Genomic DNA, 14,829 nt, shown 5'->3' with positions numbered 1-14,829 from the left:
GCGATGGAAATCATTCAAATGCTAGGAAGTTGGGTTCCTTATGGTTTGAAGGCATGGGAGGTTCAGCGTCATTTTTTCGCTTGTTAACAACTGCTCCTGTGGCAAAAAGGAAAGACTTACCTCATCGCATCATGATGGGCGATAAAAAATGGGTGCAATACAACTACCAAAAGAAAAAAATGTCATGCGAACTGCGCGGCCCAAGGTCGTTCAACCAAATATTTACGCTACGAACATTGTTATGTTGCGTATTGGGTTGAACCAAGGCGGAATTATTTATTGTGAGCGGTTAAAACCAAACGAAACCATCACTGGGAAACGGTATCGAATTTAATTGATACGATTGAGCCGAACAATACGTGAAAAACGACCACGGTACGAGCAGAAACAGGACATAGTGATTTTCCAGCATGGCAACGCTCGGCCCAATGATGCCAAGCTTGTTAAAACTTTCCTTGCAAATATTAAAATCGAAAGTTCTATTCCACCCGCCATATTCACCAGATATTTTGCCGTCCAAATATTATTTTTGGCGTAGGATCATGTCTATGATTTTTATGTAGAGGAGTCACGACCCACTACAAACAATGTTTCGGATAACGTAGAAGCAAAAGGAGAAAATGGTGTTTGTGCCCATGATATATATCTGTAATTATATTGGGTTGCCCGACAACTTATTGCCTTTTTTTTCATTACAAAAGAAATAAAAAAAAAATTTTCATAGAATGAACCTATAAAAATGGGATGTGCATCATTTAGCTTAAACCCTCAAGTTCAAGAATATTTGGCGAACAAAGTTTCATCTTGGTGTGTGTGTAGATGTAGGGAACAAAAATATCGGGAAGAAATAAAAAAAAACTCAATTTCCTCCTGTTTTTTTCAAAAAAAAATTATGGACTAACACAAATTTTAACACAATTAGCATTATCAACTAACTTTCACTTGATTCCTAGAACGTTGAAGTTTTGAAATAATGTACACCCCATCATCTATGTTAAAAAAATATATTTTATTTGTAATGAAAAAATCGGCAATTACTTTTCGAGCACCCCAATAGATTAACTGGACTCAGATTTATATTTATATACAGCCACTCCATGACAAACCGATATTGTGGGTTTCAGATTTTCTTGAAAAGTGGTACTTTTGTTCCTTCTCGCAGAACATTAGACACGTATGTTTTATTTTTTTGTAAGGGTGACCATCTCGATTTTAGGGTGGTCGGAAAAATCAATTTTCCCCACTTTTTCCCAAAAATGACACACCGAGTCAGATTATCAATTTTATTTGATAAGCCAAATAACTAATCTTTATTGGAAAAATAATAAATTTGCAAAAAGTTTGAATTTTGTTTTCGTAATTTTTTAATTTACAGGTTTTTCAGTGCAAAAAATAGAGGGCGCTATATATTTTTTTAAATTTTTTTCTGAAAGTTGAGGATTTTTTACATATCATATCCAAAATCCACAGATGTGATTTTTGTCGTTTTAAGTTATGATTTTTCAAAATCAACCGGTGGTTAAAAAAATATTTTTTCCTTTTTTCCAAAAAAATATTTAAAAAAATCCATAGCTTTTGAGCCTCTGGGCCAATTCAGATAAACGACATATGTATGTTAAGTCAGTGAGCTTCTTTCAAAAATATCACTTTTGCAAAAAATGGTTTGGTTTTTATAATTATTCATTGTAATCGTTTTTTATAGTTTACACATAGTTTACAACATAGAGAACGCTATGTTTTTTAATATTTTTTTCTTGAAAGATGAGGATTTTTTACATAACATATCCAAAAATCAGAGATGTGTTTTTCTTCGTTTTTGAATTATGATTTTTCAAAATAACCTTCGTTCAATATTCCTATACGAATACGAATAGACTAGATCTATGCGACTATGATCCCATTTTTTTCGCAAGTGTAATTTTAGTTTTTCAAAAAGAAATAGCTCATTGGCTTTAATTTGATATGTCGATTATCTAAATCGATCGAGTATTTAAAAAGTTATGAATTTTTGAAAAGATCATTTTTGTAAAAATGGGGAGAAAATGATTTCTCGGACCATCGGACCATGGACCACTTTGAAAAATCATAACTTCAAAGTGATAAAAATCACATCCCTGAATCTTGGATATTTTATGTAAAAAAACTCAGTTTTTAGGAAAATTTTTTTTAAAAATATGGCGCTCTCTAGTCCAAAACCATGAAAATAACAAAAAACAAATATAATCGAAAATTTCGAAAACAAGATTCACATTTTTTGGATGTATAATATTTTTCTTAAAAAGATTAGTTAATTGGATTTAATTTGATATATTGATTATCTGAATTAGGTTCAGAAGTTCAAAAGTTAAGAATTTTTGAAAAAAGTTTTTGGAAAAAAGTGAGAAAAATTGATTTTACGGACCATTCTAAAATCGAGGTGGTCACGTCAACGAAAAAAAAAATACGTGTCTAAAATTTTGCGAAAAGGAACAAAACTACCACTTTTCATGAAAATCTGAAAACCATTATATCGGTTTGGCATGGAATAGCTGTATATTTATGTAAATCTATTCTATTTAAACATGTGTTTAAAAATTCTCTGATAAATGAGCGCTCCTTGACCAAACGGTTTTTCCAGCGCCTTCATTTGAAGTATTAGAAGAGTAAAATTTACGGATTTCAGAAAAATAAAAAAAAAACTCAATTGTTACGTGTTATGTTAATCATCAATCGAGGAATCACTGAACTTACTAGTGCATAAAAGACGCTTACATAAAGAGTATTTTCACAACAAATGACAGATTCGCTTGATTCAAGCGTATTCGATTCGAGTTAAACTTTCGACGTACATTTGGCTTACGAGACTGAGTATTTTCCACAAATATATTTTTTCACTCAAGAGTCATTGTGTGTATGCATTTTAGCATCAACCTTTTTTTTATTTGTAGCTCAGAAACCGTGATTGTAGCCGCAAACTGCGAAAAAACGAGCTATATGGAAATAATAATACCTTTCGAAACAAACATGCGCTGAAAAATAGATTTTTTTTTGAGAAAATTAAAATTCATACTAAATTTGAAATAGTTTGAAAACCATTATATTTTCCTTCATATTTGGACGTGAAAGCCTAAAATCATAGCCGACGTTTCCTTGAAACTCCCATGATGGAGAAATTAAAGCTAAAAAATCTTCAATGTGGATCTCAATTGTTCCAAAAACAAACGTTATCGAATATGTAGTCTAATATTATTTTATTGTAGAATTGTAATAATAATAGGTTATTTCCTAAAGTTCATAGTAATAAACCTTCCATGAGCATTCGTTTCAGAAATATTTCAGATTTGACAACATTAACCTTATTTTTTTCTGAAATTAATCCAGCTATGATTTTCCATTTCCACTATAACATGTTTCGATCAGGTTTTCCCACACCAAATACGAATAAAAAATGAATGGTTTTTGAGTCATTCAAAATTTATCTAGTGATATTTTTATATTTCTCTAAATTCTTTTTCTCAACGTAATTTTTTCACAAAGTCTTCTTAGTTCCCAACAACTTTTTCCTATTCAGTTTTTTTATGCAACCAAAAGTTATCAAGCTACCATTTCGTGGTGAAAAACACACGCCCTTTTAAGAAAGAAGAATAATAAAAATTATTCTACTCGTGGAAAATACCCAGACTTCTGAAACGAATGCGTTTGCAATCTTTCATTCAAGTAAAAAATCGTCTCCAAAAATCGCATTTTCAGGAAATTCTGAATAGAAATGCTCTCAAAAATAGCTTCATAGAACTATAAATTGCAGATAGAATCAAAACTGAAGAAATCTAAATCTTATTGAACTTGTCCAATCGTTCGAATTTCTTCGTTTGCAACGAACGTTACATTTCGAAAGCTTTAGGAGAGGAAATAATAGTTTTGCTCATGAAACATGATCTCCATCCAATCGCACCAACCAATTTCAATATAAAGTTTAGAATTTGGTAAAATAAAAACATAAACACATAGTCTAAAACTTAAAAAGTTTAAGTTTTCACTTCTAAAATTCTGATCAAAATGTTACAGTTCTCTAAATACCCACTTTCTAAAGTTGAGATATGATGTGTTTCGAATATTTATGAATTTACATGCTCTCAAGTCATACCGCATTATTATTTTGTCCTAAGACTAAATTTGAAATTCAATTGGGGTGTTGAATTCTTATAAAAATTGTTCCAATTTCTCTAATAAAAGCATCGGAAAACCAAAAAAAAAAATTTCTCGCAAACGTGAAATGGATGAATACCCGCGAAAATTATACTGCTACCGAATGTCCACAACGTTAAATGTGTCTCCAACACTTCCTGCTTCAAATAAATATGCATCCGATATTGTATATTCGTTTGAGTGGCGCCTACTGAAAACATAAATCAGCTGTGATAATCTACCGATTCATTCCAAAACGAACACACTCCAAACGGAGCAAGTAATTTGAACCCGAGATACCAGTGTTCACCGAGGGAATGACCCGAATTATTGCGTGCACGTCAAATTTGTTGAACTTCGGAAACCAAATGAAAGAACGCACCCGAAAATGCATAGTTAGTAAAAGCAGCGAAAAAAAAAAAGTTTTCGCTGTGCACTATTTACAAATTCAAACAATAACATTCGAACGCAAAAAAAACACAACACCAACCAAAGGCGCGCACGCTGCACGCATGCATAGGCATGCGACAATTGGCTCATGCATTTTTAATTGCTCATTAATTTCCATAAATTGGGGCCACAGCATAAGGCAAAATAAGCAGCCGGGCAGACCTTGCAAACGAAAACCAAAACCAAAAAAAAGTAAAAACAAGAAAATAAAGAGATCCGAACGCAACTTAGTCACTTTGCGCGCAACGTTGACTTTGTCGGTTCCGCCGAATGTTGCATTTGCGTGTGCGATGACAGAAAAAAAAAACTGCTTTGTAGGTCAAATTCGTTCCGTGGATGCGCTTTTTCGACAATTGAATTCAATTGGGCCATCAAAAGAAGAGCGCCCGCACACACACATACTCGTTTCAAAATTCAACCACTGCAATTTCCGACGTCCGCTTCCACTTGCGGACCATTGCCGGATTCGGCTATTCTTTACTGATCGGAATAACAATACGTTCCAAACTGCAGCTGACTGAATAGCCATTCAGAATGACCACCTATCGGGCTGATTAGATGCATCCCATCGCAGTGTACCAAAAGGGAAACGTTCCCCCTTGGCTATGCTCATCCTGGTCCTAGACAAATCATTCAATACCTACAATCGGGGCCCAATTCATAACTGCGTTTGACTCGCGGCCAACTGCGTCGGCAAAGTTTGGCTTCACGTTCGTGGGGTCAACGAATTGGAGCTTCCCAGAAGCGGTTCTAGAGTTCAACGCAAACGGTGTTCCTCTGACGGGGTAACGAGTATGTTTATCGGAAGAAAATCACCTTTGAAGTGGTGGATGGTTTGGAAGTTTTCGCGAAATTCAGTTGCTGCAATCAGATAATAGAATCTGTTCGTTGCTAATTGCTGTCTACCATGCATTGCAGGATTGTTTCTTCTGCGGAAAGGCGAAAAGTTGATTTTTAATTACTCTGCCCAGTAGTTACTAGTGAGCTGAAATAGATGAACATGTTTCGCACTAACAAATGCAGAAATTTCTGCTTCCAACGAAGATTTGTTATCCCTGTTTTCTGCAATAATTCAAATTATATTTTCAGCCAATTCAACGTGACAGCAGTTCTTCGTTCGTTCAAGATCAACAGGATATTCGACCGAAACAAGCCCAAGTCAATTAAACCCCCTGGCCGAAGTCCCCAATTCTCCATCTTCGATAGGAAATAAGTTGATCGAACAAAAAATAATATGACTTTTCGAGGACCTCTCGTAGTACGTGGCGAATCTAGCACACGATAAAAGTGTCACGAAAGCGAAAGAAATGAAAAGTGTAAATTGCTTTTTTACACCATCGCCCGCCCATCACACGGGTTTTCGGGGTGGGAAATTTAACCGCAACACGAAGCGTGCACCAGTGAAATTACAGCGAAATTCAAAGGCTCAGGCTGCGGGTAGCCAGAAACAACACGAATCACAACAAGACCCGCCGAATGCCGGCCAGAAGACGTCCACGTCTTGTTCTGTGTGTAATCTCCGATCTCTTATTTTGACTTTATTTATTTCCTTTGTTAATTTGCTTGGTCACGTTTGGTAGAATCACTCATGAGATTTCCCAGTTCTAGTTTCTTTTTTTGTTGTTTGGTGGTGCTGCGATAGGATTTTTGGCGAACGACATATTTGCTGACCATTGGTGGAATTTGATTAGGGTCCTTGTGACGAATTCTCATTTAAATCAACCGGTATAGCGAACAAGAACACATTAGAAATGAGAAAAAGAAACTGCTGAGCTTAGTTATCGTGCTCCTCGTTTAGTTTTTAGAACTTACCTCTTCAGCGTTTGTGAACAGAAGCTGTAAAATGGAAGAGGAGAAAAAAGTATGAATTAATACGCTTGTGGATTCAGATACATATTCGGTAATTTTTAGCTATAGTAATGGGATCACCATCGACGTTTATAGAAATAGCAAATAGACTCGCAGATAGAATTAGAAAAATTAATATGCATAGAAAAAAGCTTCCAGTATGTATATATTAGGCTGTCAAAAAAGTCCTGCGGTATTTCCGCGAGGTGTCGTTGTAAGCGCGTAGATCTAGTTGCCAGCCTAATATATATATATATATATATATATATATATATATATATATATATATATATATATATATATATATATATATATATATATATATATATATATATATATATATATATATATATATATATATATATATATATATATATATATATATATATATATATATATATATATATATATATATATATATATATATATATATATATATATATGTCAATATCTATATATATATGTCTATATCTATATATATAAAAATGGAGTGATGTCTGTCTGTCTGATTCTTATAGACTCGGAAACTACTGAACCGATCGACATGAAAATTGGTTTTGGGGCCGGGGAAGGTTTTCGTTATATTTTGAGACCCCTCCCCCCTCTCTAAGGGGGGCCTGCCATACAAATGAAACACAAATTTCTGCATTACTCGGAAATTAACCATGCAAACGAAACCAAAGTTGGCATGTGAAAGTTTTAGGGTGCAATAAATGTTTCTACGATGGTTAGACAGTCCTTCCCCCACTCAAAGGGGGGGCTGCCATACAAATGAAACACAAATTTCTGCATTACTCGAGAATTAATCAAGCAAATGAAACCAAATTTGGCATGTGGAGGTTTTAGGATGCAATAAATGTTTCTATGGTGTTAAGATACTCCTTCCCCCCCTTACAAATGAAACTCAAATTTCTGCATTACTCGAGAGTTATTCAAGCACATGAAACCAAATTAGGCATATTGAGGTTTAAGGGTGCAATAAATGTTTCTATGGTAGTTAGACTCTCCACCCCCCTCTCTAAGGGAGGGCTGCCATACAAATGAAACATAAATTTCTGCATTACTCAAGAATTAATCAAGCAAATGAAACCAAATTTGGCATGTGGAGGTTTTAGGATGCAATAAATATTTCTATGGTGGTTGGACACTCTTCCCGCTCTCTAAGGGGGGCTGCCATACAAACGAAACACAAACTTCTGCATAACTCGAGAATTAATCAAGTACAATTTGGGATTTGAGGGTTTTTGGGTATGAGAAATGTTTCTATGGTGATGTGACACCCCTCGCTCCTCTGGAATGGAGAGAGGGTCCCATAGAAATATTACACATATTTCAACCAAAAATTTCCCAATCAAACATGACAATTGAAAATTTTCGGAAAACACTGAAGGAAAAAGGGAAAATTCGGAAAATTAAACTCCCATATGTTCTACAATTATACAGTGACAAGTGCTGTTAGTCCATTTGATTTTTGCACTAGCGAAATTGATCTTTGTTCGAAAGTGGAAATGGGTTTTAATGTGATGAAACGCACTCCTATATAATCTTCTATCTATACCCAAAAAAAAAGGATCGCCGGATGTGTTGATAAGAGCAGAAGGAAGGAATTGTCCGATTTAGGGCTGTCTTGATTCTATTATATTTTCTGTATAAAACATTTATTCCATGTAACGGAGAAACATGTTATTTGCAAGTGGTTGAAAAATCTTGAACGAGAATTGTGTCTGAAAATAATCTAATATAGTGATATAATGATGAGTTTTGTTAGAAATAATAGAAATTTTATAAGAAAAAGTAAATTCAACGGGGTCGAATAGAAATTTTATAGTACAAAGTAAATTCAACGGGGTCGAATAGAAAATCAATCAATGAACAGTTCTGCGATTGGACCCATGAACTTGCCCATAGTAAGAAAACGTGAATATTTGAAGGTATTGATAACAAAAAACAAATTTTGGGCGGGACGAAGTTTGCCGGGTCAGCTAGTAGGGGATAAACTGTGAAAAATAAAATAAAAACATAAATATCACAGTTTTATTCATGAATTTTATGAATACATGTTACATGATTACAATTATGATTACACGAAAAATGCCCTGTGAATAAGTATGACAAAGGAAAAGTAGTCTTTCTTCGAGAACATGGAATAACCATGGCATCAAGATCGGTAGGAGCAAGGATGTGATGCATAATTAGGTGCATATGGGCGAATAGTATGTCACAGAGAAGAGTTCTGTGCATTCGTCCATCCTGATGTCCTGAAGTGAAAGGGAAATAAAAACGATTGTGGTTCATCAGAAGCTCTATTCGGTAGTAATCAAGATTTAAAAAGCCTGTCGGTATCTGTCCGACGGGTTTGTCAGAATTTAAGCAATGATACCAATATTTTCTTCACTAAAATGTCGCCTGTACCACGACCCGTTTCACATTCACCGGAAAGTACTAGTTCTGAGATGAGGAATGGTCATATATGGTGTTTAGTGATAAGAATAAATTTAACCTTGACGAACCAGACAATTTTAGCAGCAAGAGGCAAGGGAGCCCAACAATGAAGAAACCAAACTTCGAGGGAGGAACGGTGATGATCTGGACTGTTATTAGCTGGTATAGGCTGAAAAAAAACGCTTCTTTGTTTCAACACGGATGAATTCGGACATGTATTGCCTGTTAGAAAAATTTATGATTCCATTTCCCGAAACGGCGTGGATAAAAACAGCAAGATAATACCGCCTGTCATGTGTCCAAAACATAAAATAGTTGCTGACCCTCCACAATATAACTATATTGAAGTGGCCAGTCTGCAGCCCGGATCTAAATCCAATCAAACCAATTTTCTTGGGGGTTACTCTCACGTCATATCGCATCAAACACGAAAGAAATTACAATATGATTGCTCAACTGAAAAGGCAATTCAAGAGTGGTCTAAACAGGATCCGAATGTTATGAAAAGACTCATAACTTCTAAGCCACGACGATTGCAAGAAGTCGTGGCTTAGAAGTTATCAAAAAACACAATGTCTAAAAGATCGCGAACAATACGATTGCTCAAATTTTTTGGAAGGGAAAAAAAGGATTGCCTCATGCTCACAGAGTAAACATGACGTCCTTCAAAGTCAAGTTATCAGACAGGGCTATCTTAAAAAAAATACAGCAAAATCCAGCTTTATCAGCTGCTAAAATATCAAAACTGAGAGTGAGTTTTTCATCTAGTTGATAGTTCGAAGAGTATGAAATCGACTCCATAAACGAAGTTTCGAAGGGGATGTGGCATATAAGAAACCATTATTATCTCCAATGAATGTTGGAAAAGAGCAGTATCGGATACGAGATAACATATTTCTAGATATTCGATAACTAGAAGCAAGACATTGTTTTCGGACGAGAGTAAAATGATGTTTGTGTTTGCCCATACACGCAGCCATTTGTTTAGTCATCAACCGACTAGATTCCATCGTTTGATTTGTGAAAAGTGTTAAACAAAGTAAAAGTTTAAAGCACACAAAATGTCTGGGTTATTTACAAATTACGTGTTAGAATCAGCACTTTCCCCAAGAATCTATTTCACGAAACTATGTTCGATATCGTTTTCTGCATTTCGTGATGTTCGTATGCGAGGGGTATACCACCAAGCTATTAAGTAGGGCTTACTGCAACGGAATTTCATGGCGATACTCAAAAACGGAAGTAGAAGACGAATACTTTTCTTCGTGAAAACACTTCATGTAGACAATATAAATGACAATAGATTGAAAGAATCCTTAACGATTGCACGCAACAATAGTTTGCCAGATAAACTGAAGCCTAGGACCAACCGGCGCAAAACTTAGTCATATACAATCAACAACCTTTGGGCTAGATGTTTCGGTTCCAAGACATGCGACTAGAGAGTGAGAATTGGAGTAGGCAAAAAAGCGAAAGGAAAATTTGCAGAAATTCCCATTTGAACGGGAGATGAAACAGAGCAAGTCATATGGTTTGAAAGAGCTATATCGTGCTACTGATACTAGAACGGCTGAGAAGCTATCATCGAACTACTGCGAAGATATAGGGTGATGAGGACGGACACCTCAAGTAAACGATTTTTCGTGAATTTGAATTGAAATTTAACAAATAGCTTTTTATAATCAAATTTGTTTTTGAGACAGAAATTTTGCAAAATGAATGTGTCCGGCATCTTTGAAAAAAAAGAATGAGAAAGACTTGACGGGAAAGATGACCTCGATAAGCTTCGGACGTCTTCAAATAGGCCTTAAAATGATCTAAAATCACCTCATTTGCCAAAATATGTCTGTTGATCGTGCGTATACAGAAAAACATGATTCCAGAAACTAGCAATAATCAGATTCTCAATGAAACGATCCCACGAGATTATTGAGGGCCTCACCCTATCCTGTTGAAGACGATTCAGTTTGCACAACTATATCAACTTCTAGCAAACGTTAACTATAAAACTGGCAAAAAAAAATCATGCAATTACATCGCATTTAAACAAGCAAAGCTATGAAAATGTTTTCCCTAATGTTTGCCCGAAATGCGCATTTATGGAAGTACCATCATTATTGTTCACACATCCGAAACCTGGTTCCATAGTGTGGGACTCGGTTTAGAATAATCCTCCTCCAGGCCCGGATATTGAAAATCCAACCTCAGGGGATTTTCACAAATTTAGATAATGAATCTAAATTTAATTATCCTTGACGCCACACTCTTTTCACTAGTAGAGTCCGGTGGCACAGCTTATTTTTTTGCTTGCCACTAGTGGAACAACTAAAACTGATATCCTTGTATGGTAGCCTCATTCCCCCGTTTTTGTTCCCTTACTCTATCACAACTCTTACCTGTTAGAGCAGTTTTTAATGATGTCCCATTGTTCGGAAAGGTTAATGCGTTTCAAAAATAGTCCATTAAAATTATTTTTCACAGCAATGGCTAGCAATTGCTACTCCCAGCGTCGGACCCCCTCCCTCCCTTCCTTGGAAAGAAGACTTGAGACGATCCTCCGGACAGAGTAATCCTTTTTCCACGAGATATCCCTCGGAAGCCTCCGAGTGGAGTAGTTAAGAATAATTTTATTACCCAGAAATGCTTTTAACAGGAGCCAACGGCAATAACAAAACTCTGCGCAGCAATCGCTAAAAGCCTGAAGAATTTTGAAAACATTGTTATTCCAGTGATTACTTTTACGATTATTGATTATGCTGGCACACTAGCGAGGCGTACTGGAAGAGCGAAAGTTAACTCTGGCGCACTGGCTGGTGAGATTCAGGACCTCGCTGGTGAATACCTCGGGGATCAAATTAGGAGGAGTCCACCGGTCAAACGAATCGTAAAACGATGTTCAAAATTAGCTCCTTTCGATTCACTAAATTTGCTCGCCATTTCGTGTGATTACGGATCGCTGCTCGCTTGCTGATAACTTGACTTGTTTTTTAGTGGCGCCGGAAAATTATACGTTTCGACGAAAAAGTTCGAGCATGAATAAACAACTGTGCGTATACACACATATTGGCCAAACAAACAGCAGCGCGGGAACGGTTCTTCTTGTGCGTCTAAAAAGTTGGCGGAAAAAGTTTTCCCCTTTCTTCCTTTCCGATAGGCCGCGCGCTATCGAGAAATATGTATCGCAATAAATATTAAAAGTTTTATAATATTTTTCCACCGACTTTTTGCAGCTCAGCGCTTTTTTGTGAATGATGATTAAATGAACCGGTTCGCCTGTTGGCATAGATGTTTTTAACTCGATTTAATGTTTGTTCCGTAGCAGTTCTGGATGTGCAACAAAAAGTTTGCGTCGTGACTTTTACGATTTTGAGCCCCGAAACGCGTCCTTTTGCTAAATAAATAATTGCAACACGAGCTTTCTCCTAGTCGTAGAAGATCGACCAACGCTCCAGTCTTTAAATGACGTACTCATAATATTTGATCATTCCAGATAATAACATGAAAGAGCTCTAGCATTTCGAAACGACATTCGAACAGAGGGCAAAAACAACAACAAACCCCCAAACAGCGGCAGCGATAAGCTACAATCGCTCCGGCATGAAGGATGGAAACGGCAGAAAGCACCTCCGTTTCAAGCTGCTGTGGGGAGGGGGGTTGTGGGTGGTATGGTGGAAAAAGGTTGGCGGCGATTCAGATAAAGTACATTCCAAGCGCAATGGCACCCGGTTGCTTTCGCTTTCACTTTCACCCAGCGCGCTCCCCCGAGTGGGTAGTATAACCGGAGGTCCTATGTATGAAATGTGTGTGCGTCGTCTTCGTCGTCTCCGTCCGTATCCTGGTGGCATTAGGGCATGGTACAATAGAGGAAAACCGGATGACACTCGACTGGCTGGAGAGGGTGAGAATTGCTATGTAGAGTTGGCTCCAGCAGGGGAGATAGAGAAAAAACGTGCGCTGATTTTAGTTCAAGAGCATCGCATACACCGATACACCCGATACATGGTATCCAAGCGAGCTCTCCATCGCAGTGGGTGGTGATGGTGGGTGGCAAGGAGCTTAGCCGACTGCTCGGTAGACTGGATTGTTTTTCATTCATTCGCTATATACTGCTGCTGCTGCTGCTGAGCGACCCATACTTGGGCACGGATCCAACCGGCAATCCGATATCGCAGCACAGTGAAGTTTGTTTTCCTTTCCGCATCCTCGTCGCACAGCTGCTTTTCACAAGCTTCCGAGGGGTGGTGATGGTAAACTCCACAAACCTCTGCACAGTCAAACAGGGGGGCGGGGGCCGATGGTATCACCGAGTCTGCTTCGGGTGTGTGCGTTTGTTGATAACCAGCACACCAACACGAATCCGATGATGAACGAACCAACACATCCTCGAAGGAACAGAGAGTACCCGTGATGTATACGACGACGTTCTGGTTTTGGGGTGGCATTCGGTGGAAAGTGAAAGTGATGCAGCAAAAAAAATGAACTCGGAAGAAGCAGCAAAAACCATCGTCCTTGTGCCTTATTATGCTATCTTCGCGTGGTATGATTGTAAGTTTCTTACTGCTTCGTTGGTTTGGGTTGCGATTCGAACCATATATTATAAGTTTGTCTTCTCGAAAAAAAGTGGGATAACAGAGCGAGAGAAAGTGTGTATGTGTGTGAGCGTGTGGCGCACACATTATTTACTTTTACTGAAATGCAATGCGACACAGTTTTTCTTCCGATCTGAAATGAATTGCTTGTCAATATTGTTATCAGCATAGTTCTCCAGGGAATTGTCTTACATCGTTAACATTTCTATACAAGATCGCACGAATTGAGCCACCAAATACGGAAAATCATAAGAATAAACTATTCGAAAAATTAATTCATTTTAATTTCATTTTTTTATCCCATTTGTTTATTTTATTCAGATTTAGACTTAGTATTTTAGCTGTAACAGATCCAGATTTAATCGTGTACATGTTACATATTTATGGTATCTATAAATTGTACTTTACAGTAGCAGGGACCGAAATCTTCGAAGAAGGAAAATGAAAATCGACTCTCCTCTCAGTAGCTTCAGTTCGACTAGGACTACTTAGGCATTCGCCGTCAGCATGCCTTGAATTGACTAGAAATGAATCGACAGGCGTTGAGAGCGAGGATGACTGATGAACTATTCTAGCAAATGGTTATTCTAATTGGCGTGACGTGACGTGAAATCTACCTTTTCATTCAACCTGCCTTCAATCCACACTACTACTCCCCCTGACACGAATACCCGTGTACACAATCTTATTGTAACGCCCATATAAAAAGAAACGAAAACTTGATTTCTGATGCAAAAAAGTAGGTACATCATTAATGAACAGCTTCATTAATTACCCATCGTGAACTCAAACCAACGAACTTAAACAGGTACCATGTATGCTATGAATGTCCTCACGTTAGTACAGGTCGGACTCGATTATCCGGAGCAGGGTTGCCAACTATTATTTTAAATCAGAATCAGGAGAAATCAGGATGTTCATATTGTGTTGTCCGGAAAGTACCAACCTTTTTTCGGAAACAAATATATAATTTGATTCTAATAATGTAAAAAGTACAAAATCAGGATCATTCCAGAAAAATCAGGTAAAATTGAGTGTTTGTCAGGATATCAGGGAACGTGTCAAAAAGTCTGGGAAATCCTGAAAAATCAGGAAGGTTGGCATCTCTGATCCGGAGTATTTTATTTTTGATTTTCGGAAATTTTCAATAATTTGTATAATAATTCCATATTGAATAGCTAATATGGGTATCAAATGAAAGGGCTTGACTAGTACAATACAGTTATTTCTGAAAAATGCAAATCCAAGATGGCAGCCACTACAAAATGGCTGATTACATATTTTTGCAGAACCCCATCAATATGGGTATCAAACGAAATGGCTTGACTACTAGAAC

General features: G+C 37.0%; 1 protein-coding gene across 6 annotated transcripts in view; it reads right to left on the bottom strand.

Annotated features, from left to right (window-relative positions):
- Window positions 1–14,829, bottom strand: part of LOC129775105 (zinc finger protein chinmo) — a 231,114-nt gene that overhangs the window by 116,959 nt on the left and 99,326 nt on the right. For all 6 annotated transcript variants that reach the window (XM_055779378.1, XM_055779380.1, XM_055779376.1 and 3 more), the window contains one exon: window positions 6,427–6,450. The gene's annotated coding sequence lies outside the window, so the exon portion shown is untranslated. The remainder of the gene's footprint in view (window positions 1–6,426; window positions 6,451–14,829) is intronic.

This window comes from Toxorhynchites rutilus, chromosome 3, assembly GCF_029784135.1.
Source record: "Toxorhynchites rutilus septentrionalis strain SRP chromosome 3, ASM2978413v1, whole genome shotgun sequence".
NCBI classification, from domain to species: Eukaryota; Metazoa; Arthropoda; class Insecta; order Diptera; family Culicidae; genus Toxorhynchites; species Toxorhynchites rutilus.
This window is presented reverse-complemented; position numbering and strand designations above follow the sequence as displayed.